This window comes from Polypterus senegalus, chromosome 6 (genome assembly GCF_016835505.1).
Source record: "Polypterus senegalus isolate Bchr_013 chromosome 6, ASM1683550v1, whole genome shotgun sequence".
In the NCBI taxonomy this organism is placed as follows: Eukaryota; Metazoa; Chordata; class Cladistia; order Polypteriformes; family Polypteridae; genus Polypterus; species Polypterus senegalus.
This window is the reverse complement of record NC_053159.1, coordinates 165,630,179-165,640,901: the sequence shown is the minus strand read 5'-3', so window position 1 is coordinate 165,640,901 and position 10,723 is coordinate 165,630,179.

The following is a 10,723-nucleotide window of genomic DNA, read 5'->3' as shown; positions in this document are numbered from 1 at the left end:
ACTTGTGTTGAAGTGACACTCAGCATCTGTCAAGCGTTGTAAGCACACAACCGGTTTCATCGATAACTTCACATCCAGCTTTTGAGAGTTTAAACATTCATAAACATCAAAGAGTCCACTACTGAAATTGTAACCTGTGAATCTAAGATGTTTAAGAGGCATTGGCGGTTGTCGAAAGGTGTAAAATATTTGGCCATTTCGGTACACTCAAAAGCGACAACCGAACAATTCAGCGGCAGCCATCAACTCACATGCAGATGCATAGTTGAAGGGCTTAAGCATTTCACTCTTATAGTGCTCCTGTGTAGTATAATTATCTCCTGTACCGTCATCAGTCCACACCTTGAACCTGTCCCAGTCATTCAATACATAAGACACAATGTTCCTCCAGATAACAAGAGTGAGCCTGATATGGCCGTGCAATATGTAACAAAGAGAATGGAAAAGGCAGGCGCCATCTCCAGGCATGGAAAGCACTCGGTAAGTGACAGTTCTTTGATCAATGGTGATCACTTCGATAGACATGTTAATGGGGGTACGGTTGGAACGATAAAGGAAATGGGTACACTGAACAATGTAAAGCAAGTCTAAAATACCTACACAATAACTATAATCGTAATAAACGAACAATAAAACAGTGAAGAAGCCATGGATTAAATAAAAAGGCTGTAGTTATCAGCAGGGAGACGTGAATCCCATGGCGAAGCAAGGAAGGGAATGTAGAGACTGGAGCGACGGACGGCCTTATATAGGCAGGCAGCCAACAGCGTGGGAGGCGTTGGGATGAGGGACCCAACGCCACCTCACACGGTGACCGAGCTGCAGGCAATGGACGTATATATGTGCGTAAGTAGGATTCAGTTAGCGTTGGGAACCCGCGTACCAAATTTCTTGAAGTAACAAAGACCATTGAAAAGTTCAATATGGCGGCCGACAGTGGCATCATACCACCGAAATAAGTACGTACATTGGTTTTGGTTAGCGCAGGGAAGCCGCCTACCAAAATTTCATAAAGATGGGGCCATAAATAAGAAAGTTCAACATGGCAGACGTTGTCGACCGTTACGTGTAGAATTTCGAAATGAAACCTGCTTACCTTTTGTAAGTAATCTGTAAGGAATGAGCCTACCAAATTTCAGCCTTCTACCTACACGGGAAGTTGGAGAATTAGTGACATTGGAAACTTCAATATGGCGGCCGACAGTGGCATCATACCACTGAAATAAGTATGTACATCGGTTTTGGTTAGCGCAGGGAAGCCACCTACCAAATTTCGTGAAGATGGGGCCATAAATAAGAAAGTTCAACATGGCGAACGTTGTCAACCGTTATGACCATTACGCATAGAATTTCGAAATGAAACCTGCTTAACTTTTGTAAGTAAGCTGTAAGGAATGAGCCTGCCAAATTTCAGCCTTCTACCTACATGGGAAGCTGGAGAATTAGTGACGTTGGAAAGTTCAATATGGCGGCCGACAGTGGCATTATACCATCGAACTAAGTACAGATATCAGTTTCGGTTAGCGAAGGGAAGCCGGCTACCAAATTTCATGAAGATGGGGCTATAAATAAGAAAGTTCAACATGGCGGATGTTGTCCACCGTTATCGACTGTTATGACCATTATGTGTAGAATGTCGAAATGAAACCTGCTTAACTTTCGTAAGTAAGCTGTAAGGAATAAGCCTGCCAAATTTCAGCCTTCTACCTATACGGGAAGTTGGAGAATTAGTGATGAGTGAGTGAGTGAGTCAGTGAGGGCTTTGCCTTTTATTAGTATAGATACTGAGTATCAGAGGTGGGTAGTACCAAGTTACATTTACTCCGTTACATTTACTTGAGTAACTTTAAAAAAAAATTGTACTTCTAAGAGTAATTTTACTGCACCATACTTTTTACTTGAGTACATTTGTAAAGAAGAAACACTCCACTACATTGGGCAACACTCGAATCGTTTCTTTTTTTCAATTAGATAAAGTCTGACAGACAATTTTAAATCTGCTCTGTGTAGTGGATGCTGTCAAGTTGCGCACACGCCTTCCATTGCGTCTCCAGCTCTGATGCGAGGTTTTGGACGTTCTCCAAATCAAGGCGCTGCAGCTTTGAGGACAGATGTTGCATTTTTCGTTTAAAAGCATTAACTGAGCTAATCATATTGACCATGGTTTTATCTTTTCCTTGCAGCTGTAAATTAAGCTCATTCAACATGTTGTTCAGATCAGAAAAAAAAATGCCAAGTCTAGCAGCCATTAATCGTTATTAAGTTGCTTGTATTCTGCATGTTTAATGACAAGGAGAAACTCCTTTTCCTCTGGTCAGGGGTCTTGAAATCTCAGCAGGAATTTGTCCCTAGCCATCTGCCTCATCTCTACATCTTGGAAGGACTTCTTATGCTTAATAATCGAGTGACTCACCCAGAACGATGCTTCGGTGTGTCTGCCTTTGCTTTTGAATTCAGCCAAGTGAAAAATGACGGCTGTCCAATTAACTGCGATTTTAGTTCCCTCTCCTTTCTCTTTCTCAGATCACTTTTCGGAAGGAAGTCAGTTTCATAGTTTTTATGAATAGTTCGAAAGTGCCTTTCCACATTTTCCTTCTTTGGAATAACAAACGCACTTCGATTGTGACATTGTGAGAGAAAAAAAAATCCTCTCCCAATTTCACATCCAGCCCATAACCAACACATTTTTTTTTAAATCCCTTTTTTAGTCGATATAAATTGGAAGGCCAACTAGATCATTTAGATAGCCAGAGTTTTGCAGTAGTTTGTGCGGGATGACCAGTGTGTTAGAAGAAAAGAGATCTCAGACTGGCCGCCCTGTATGTCAATCAAGTGGCAAATGCCAAAGCGAGGATATTTAATAGACTTACATAAAAAAAATTTTTTTTTGATTGCAATAAGATCTACCTGTACTACCTTTCCGATCTACCGGTCGATCGCGATCGACATATTGGGCACCCCTGAGTTAAACAGACAGGAGTGCTGCTTAGATCTGTCCTTGGGGTTCCATCTCATCGGATGGCCTTAATGGCCAGCACTCAGTTGCATTTAAGTAGTGCTTTTGGTGGTGACAAAAAGATTGCAGGTGCAAGTTAAGCCCCTCACAGCTATGCTGAAATTGTTCAAAATGCCTTAAGTCAGCCCACTATGTAACTTTCTTTGATCCATTAAAGTAATAAAGACAAAGTCAATTAACTCCCAGGTCGACTTTCACTGCATTGCTAAAAAGCCTGACTTTACCTCATGGTGGCTTTTTGGCTGCAGTGGTGTCAGCTCATTGCTCATTACTAGTGACACATGCACGCAGAATTCAGGAGGTCTTTGCTCCCGGACAGTGTAAGTTTACTTATTAACCCAACTTACACATGCAGGTAGAAAGCTGAAAATGTAGAAGGACATGAGGAGAATGTGCAAAGGACACAAGGACAAAGAGCGGACAGGCAGTCAAAGCCAGGACACCAAGTGTGTAAGAAAACTGATATAGTGCCTTTCTGTGGGGTAATGGCTAGCGCTGCTTCCTCACAGGTCTAGCATCTTAGGCTTGAATCTTTCACTCCATCACCATATGTGTGGAATCCCATCCCCCCCAATCCATATGGGGTCTTACTCCCACATCCCCAAAGATGTGCAGGTAATGTTAATGCCAACTGTAATTCGGCTTAGTGTGACCAGGCTGTGCCAAAGACTGGGATCTTGCCCTGCCTTGAGCCCACTACTGCTGGGATAGGGTCTGGGCCCCTTGACACTGAACTGTTTTATGTTGGTTTGAGAATGGTATGCAATGTTTGTTATATTACACATGTAATATAAAATAATAAAATGCAAAGGACAGCAGGTAATTTGGGGCAGACAGTGTGGCATAGTGGTTAAGGCTTTGGACTTCAAACCTTGAGGTTGGGGGTTTAAACCCTGCTACTGATGCTGCTTGACACTGAGCAAGTCACTTCACCTGCCTGTGCTCCAAAAAAAAACAAAAGAAATGGAACCAATTGTATTTTAAATTATGTAAGGCGCCTTGGATAAAGGCATCAGCCAAGTAATAATAAATGATTATGTGCCATCCAGGGGCTAGGCAGCCTCTCTCCATCCAGCCGTACACTCACAATACTTACTTATTCACTGTCCCCTCAGACCACAGATGTTCTTTTAGCCCGCACTGAAGCTCCTCTTCTAAATGATGTCTGGGGGTGCCCACTCTCTACATAGGCACATCCATGAAGCCTCTTTAAAATCCACGCTGTTGAATTGTGATGCAGTTAACAATGGCCTCTGTCCAATGCAGCTTACACTTGGACATACAGTACTTTTAAGTCTTACACTTTTTATTGAGGGAGATGGCAGTAGCAGCCTTCAGCAAGAGATACCAGCAACCTTTGTTAAAGCCAGAAACCAAGTAAAGTAAAATTGGAGCTTCAGGCAGTAAGATAATGACATCAAAAGTGGAGTGCCTGGAGGCTCACAAACAGTCGGCCCATAGTTTCCCAATCTGATTGAATCAGAGTCATAGTGCCATAGCTGCCACCCAATCCCACTACAAGGATGGCCAATTGATTGTCTCCAGTTAACTGAATCTTTGGAAATGAAAGGAAACCAGAGTACCCATAAAACTACATTTCGAAACAGGGAGAACATAAAAATTTCATGCAGATAGTAATGGGTTTGGGATTAAACCCAGGTCTCTAAATGAGTGTGGCTTAAACCTTCTGCTTTACTAAAATTATAAATAAGGAAAACTGTGATTTTAAGTTGTTAGAATGAATAAGATCTGTAGTGTACAGGCAGCCAACTCTGAGTTGGCTCCTACCTTGACTTACACCTGATACAGTCAGATAGGCAAAGGGTACACACTTAATAATGGATGGATAATTGGCGACTCTGGTATGAATGATTGTGTTCTGTGTTGGACTGGCACCCTGGCCAAGGTCTGCTCCTCCTGCCTTGAACATGAAGCAGCTGGAATAGGCTCCATTTGTTCATGACACTACCATAGGAAATGGATGGATGGGTGGATAACTAAGAACAAATATAAATATATGCAATAACAAACATGCTTACCAGGCTTCCTGATTCACAGTGGTTAGTCCTACAGCCCCCAATATTCAAATCTAATTCCTGGCTTTGTACCAAATCCCAAGACTTTCAGTTAGACTGACTGGTACGAGGGCTGGCAGATGAGTCCTACTGCCCATCCAAGAGTGGCTCCTGCCTTATGCCCAGCCTTGCCAGTGTGGTGTCCCTCTCTCCTCTATTTGTAATAGATGGACATCAGGCAGACTCTTCATCCTAAAAGGCTCTTAGCCATGCATGATTTTGGCATCAAAAATAAATCACACACTCAGCCACTGATAAGAGAGAATCCCTCTGCTGAAAACATTCCTTTCCTCCGTTAGGGCACAATGTACATTTTTGCCCAAGCAACCAAGTGCCCTTAGATTCTCAAAATCCCTAAACTTGCTGGGAGAAGAGCTGTGAGAATGCCATGACATCTGCCGGCAAGACAAATTGGCATCATGTCACCAACTGCCAGGAGCTGCTGTATCACAAGGGCTGTGCCCAGAATCAAAACTCCAGGTTTCTGTATTTTTAGGTCTAATTTTATAATAAAAATCATCACAAGCCGACACGTTTCTGCAAACATTGCTCCCTGCAGACCGGCCCCTCCGCTAACACCTCGATCCAAGTATGACACACGCGCTGCTCTTTCTGTTTTGAGCCAGTGATATAAATAACTGCGCTAGGTAGGCCTGCATTTAGAATCATCGGTGAGAGTCACGGGACGTTAATAAGCCAGCAACCCTCGGGAAGCAAGCAGTCTGCACACGCCAACTAAAGGGAAAAAAAAGGAAAAGATGGCCCCCGCAAAAAAGTGAAATAAACAAGAATTTCACTATCAGAGCTCACACATCTTTTAAAGGTGAAGCCATCATCTACCTTCTGAATCAGAAGGCAAGTGCCAACCTGGACAGGATACCAGGGCCCTGCTGGGGACACTCACACTGGCAGAGCCAATCTGAAGTGATCACTCAAATAGAATACCCTGTGACAAGCTGTACAGATACAGGTAGTATGTGACCAGGCTACGAATTGAAAGCTGGGTTCCTGTCAGAGTGCTAAGCCACTATGAGCTCTTACCTCTATATGTGCCACAGTGAGTGCCTCCATACAATGAGCTTCCAAATGCAAGACAGATTGAGGGCAGTTTAAGTCTACTCTTAATCCATTTCTATACAGCGCCCTAAACAGCAACTTCACTCATCCTGCTACACAGATTTTCAGACTTTTAGAAAGTAGCAGAGAAAAGACAAGAGGATAAAATGAAAGAGAATCTAAGTGCACAGCCCTTACACAAAGCCAAGGGACACTAGAAGAGAGTGATGGTATTGGGCAACTCGTGTGGACACCCAAGAGACTCCGCAATTAGGCATCACTTACAACCCGGCATGGAGTCTGCATGTCCTTTCCATTTCTGGACACACTTAATCCATTTCTGGCATAAACCTCAATGGCATGCAGACTGATTAGATTAGTGACTCTGCTTTAGCCTTGGTTCAGTGAGATGGACTGGCATCAAGTCAAGAGTTGGTTCTCTCTCATGTGCCCAGTGTTACTGGGATGGGTTCTGGTCCTCTGATACTCTCTAAGGGGGGAGAGAAGGCTTGGTATATGCCAGTCACTATATAAAATAGAAAGCAAATGTTTAACATGCAGCAGCTTCACAGGTGTAGGACCCTTGGTTCAAATCCTGGGTTGCTCTCTTCACAAATTTTTGCATGCCCCAGTGGATGTTTCTCTAAGTACTCTAGTTTTCCTCTTGTATCTGGATACATTCATGGTCAAGTGTAGACTCATGAATGAAGGGTAGGTGTGTGCCCAGTGACAAACTGGCATGATGTCCACTGCTCTTGGGACAAGCTCCCCCTCGGAGAATGAATAGGAGTAGACAGGAAGTATAGCAAGTGGATGGAGGGACCTGTTGACTGAGCTGACCAACTAAAATCTTCATCCCAATATTCTACCAATTCTAAAACAAGAAAAGAAAATGGCGAGTCCAAAAGGTACGCGTTTAGCCTCAGAATCTCAGGACTTCCCTTTTCCTTCCCCATTACGTTAAACAGGAGACTATACGTTGTGAATTTCCCCTTGGGGATTAATAAAGTATCTATCTATCTACATTGGGTGGACTACCTTCATGTTTTTCTGTATTTATCATTTCTGTAATTCTGCTTGGGACACTGGAATGATACTAAAGGAACTCTGCAGGGTCATGGGGAGGTGGTGCCTACTGGCAGCTTTGGGGACAGGACCCTGGGTTAGATGCCATTTAATCTGAGTACATGCTCTTGTAATAGTCTGACCATTTAAAATGAGGCACACTGGCCTAGGGGTTGACACCGCTGTCTCCATTAGGTTAGCCAGTGATGTGTGGGTGTGCACAGCCAAGGACTGGCAGCCCACAAAGGATGGTCCAGACTTGGCCCACTGCTGCTGCAATTCCAATTTGAACCAAATTGATTTGATGATGCAAGTTAGACAGGTCAGCACTTAAGTCGTTTAGCACTGATGTCCCCTCCATAGCTGGTACACGCGTTACACATCCAGCCCAACAGGACAGTCAATTGGATGAAGAAGTCTCACCTAATTAAGGGATGAATGAAGCCCCTGTCAAATCACACTATGCTAAAGTCATGTAGTTTGAGATCTCCAGGGACTCAGTCAGACTCGTCCCATACTTGCCCACATCTGGAGTGTCTCTGAAGTCATGGGATTGGCGCGTGTGTGCGTTTGTGAGCTGATCAAAGTATAAGGCATACAAACTGTCCACTGGACCTCAGAAAACAGACTCATCTGTCTGATGGCTTGTGTTCACCATACCACAAAAAAAGAAAGGCCGAGATTAGTTTTGGATTTAAACAAAAATTTTGACCTTAGTCCCAGTACCAAAATGACATGGAAACAATATCAGGCAACTAACCTAGAGCAGGGGGTGGTAACTTACAGTACCAAATTTATCATAATTCTATTATAGTACCCATTTCAAAAATTGGGAAGTTTGGTTTAGCAGCAGTATACTAAACAGCACTAGTCGAGATTACGCCTGAACTCGCACTAGTGCCATCAGGCAGCGTGTGATTGGCTATTGCAAAAAAGCAAGCTCACCAAACTTTGGAAATACGTGTAAATTGTCACTCCCTGTGACACCTGCATATGTATTCAGACATCCCCAACGGAACTCAGCAACTGCAGATTTTAAACCTTCTGCCCAGTTGTTGGGCAACGTAGTGCCTGCTTTAGCCGGCAATGGCACTGATCCATGAGTCAATACCAGACGAATGGAGCAGATAAAGAAGCATATGGCCTCTTACCAGTGACTACTACCTCATTTGAAATCTTTACACTTTAAAGGACCAAAAGGAGGCCAAAGTCAATTTTTGTATAATAGTAGCACTGTTTTCCATTACTTATGCACAAGAATAACAAAACACTGCATAATTATGTATGTTTCATGCAATATGTAAAAACCTTTTTTGGCCCTATAATGGCTTTATGCCCAATGCTGCCAGGTTAGGCTCCAGCTCCCATGGCCCATAATGAGATTTTGTGGGTTTGAGAATTACATTTTTTTTCCTCTTGTAAATAAATGTCAGATAAACTATTCATTGTATCATTTGTAATGACTCACACTTAAAGTGCAAAATATTAATTTCATAATTACATACTTCTTGCGATTTCTTTTAGTCAACACACTATCGAAAACAAAAAGCTTATTTTGAGCTTCAAAAAAAAGCACACCACGTTGCCCAAAAACCAGAGAAAGAAAATTCAGGGAAACCTCCTTATAGGAACGGTAGCGTTTGTTTTTAAAGGGTTACTTTAACTAAAATAAATTATATAGCGCAATGCACACGAGTAGCCACAAGAGGTCAGCACCGCATAGACTCTCACTCGAATCTTCAACCCTTCGCATTCGGAGCGCTTAAAAATAAAAATGGCACTCCAGGGACCAAGGACGGACGGGACGAACGGCGAGTTTGCTGCCATTTTTCTTTTTCAGGAATAAAATTAAAACACGAGGTATATATATATATATATATATATAAATATATATAAAGCTGTTTGTACCTTTCAAATGCGTGTTCAGCAGGCTGTCACATTTATATATATATAAAAAAAAAAAAAACACACCACACACCACTGAAGTGCACATAAGAGTCGTACCGAGATTAACTTGGCTGCTGCCTGCACATATGTGCAATTATATATAAAAAGTAGCAGACGTTGTTGCCTCCACATACCGTGTCTAAAAAGCTCATCTACCAAAGAAGCACCACAATGGCCAGTCACTGGAGGTACAAAGGTAAGCAAGACCTGGGTTCAATTGCCAAACTGGTGAATGGTCTAAGTGAAATAGGCTTATGGTCTAGAAGTACTTTAGTTTCTTCTAAAGATGGCAGCTCTAAATTAACTTGACAATTAACTGCCCATGAGCTAGGCTGCCCAAGCTCTATTAAGACTAGACGAGCCAACCCCATGTCGACTCCTGCCATGCACCTTAGGCAGTTATTGGCTTCAACCTTAGTAACAGGAAAATATGGTGGAGAAGCTGAAAGGCTGGATAATAAACCTTCTAGAGGACTTGACGGCAATGCTGTGTTCTAAAGCACCTTAACTTTGAGAAATATCACCGGTTATCCTTGGACCAAAATTCCAATGTTATTTTTGCTTCAAGGCTGTTAAATTAGAAGAGATCTACCCCAAAATGCCCAGGGGGTATGCTTGGTAAGCAGCCTGCTCACAGCACATCATTTTCTTTATTTCATAATCCAAAAATTGAAGGATTTATCAGCTTTTCTTGCTACCTGTATTTAAAACAGGACTGCATCCCATTACAAAAAAAGATGCCAATTAAAAACATGCATGGACAGTGGGACAAGCAAAGCCCAAGACAATTTGGGTCACAAGTTAGGTTCCAACACAACAGTCAGCATGCAGAGTGGATCATTTGAACAAGTAATACAAATGCAGAATGGTCCAATCATCCATTTTATAATCTGCATATCCGATTCAGGGTCCTAAGGAGCCAATGTCAACAGCAATGGGCACAAAGCCTGGCCAGAATATCAAGCCAATCCACCTCAAAGCACATTCACACAGTCAGTCAAATTTAGAATCACCATGCTATCAAAACTGTAGGTCTTTGGGATGTAGGACACCACCACACCATCTAACAAGTAGGGATTGCAGGCCCTTTGAATAAGAGCATTTCACACATGCAGGCATATCAAGAACAGTGCATTGCAAATACGCAACAGTCTCCAATTAATCTCCATCTTCTCCCAATTTCTAAATTCCTCCATCCACTTTAAAAACACACGGGATATTACTGGACCCCCCCTGTAATTCTACATTGCTTCATATGTTTGTGTAAGGTGATTTTTCACTACTACTGTATGTAAATGGCGTGATGGTGCCATGTATTGTGTAATTGTATTTACCTTGCTATGGGTATGGCTGGAACACTAATTCATAACAAGAATGTTGCCTGGAAATACAAGATCAACCTGAAAAAAAAAAAATCCTTCACTTTCCTCCTCCACACAATAAATTCAATTTGGGCTTTGCATTCCCTGCCATGAGCATTGATCCCATTAGGACCAGGGTACTCTGTTCAAATAGAGGTCAACCACCATGTGAGCATGTGGGCACACGGGACAAGAGAAAAATG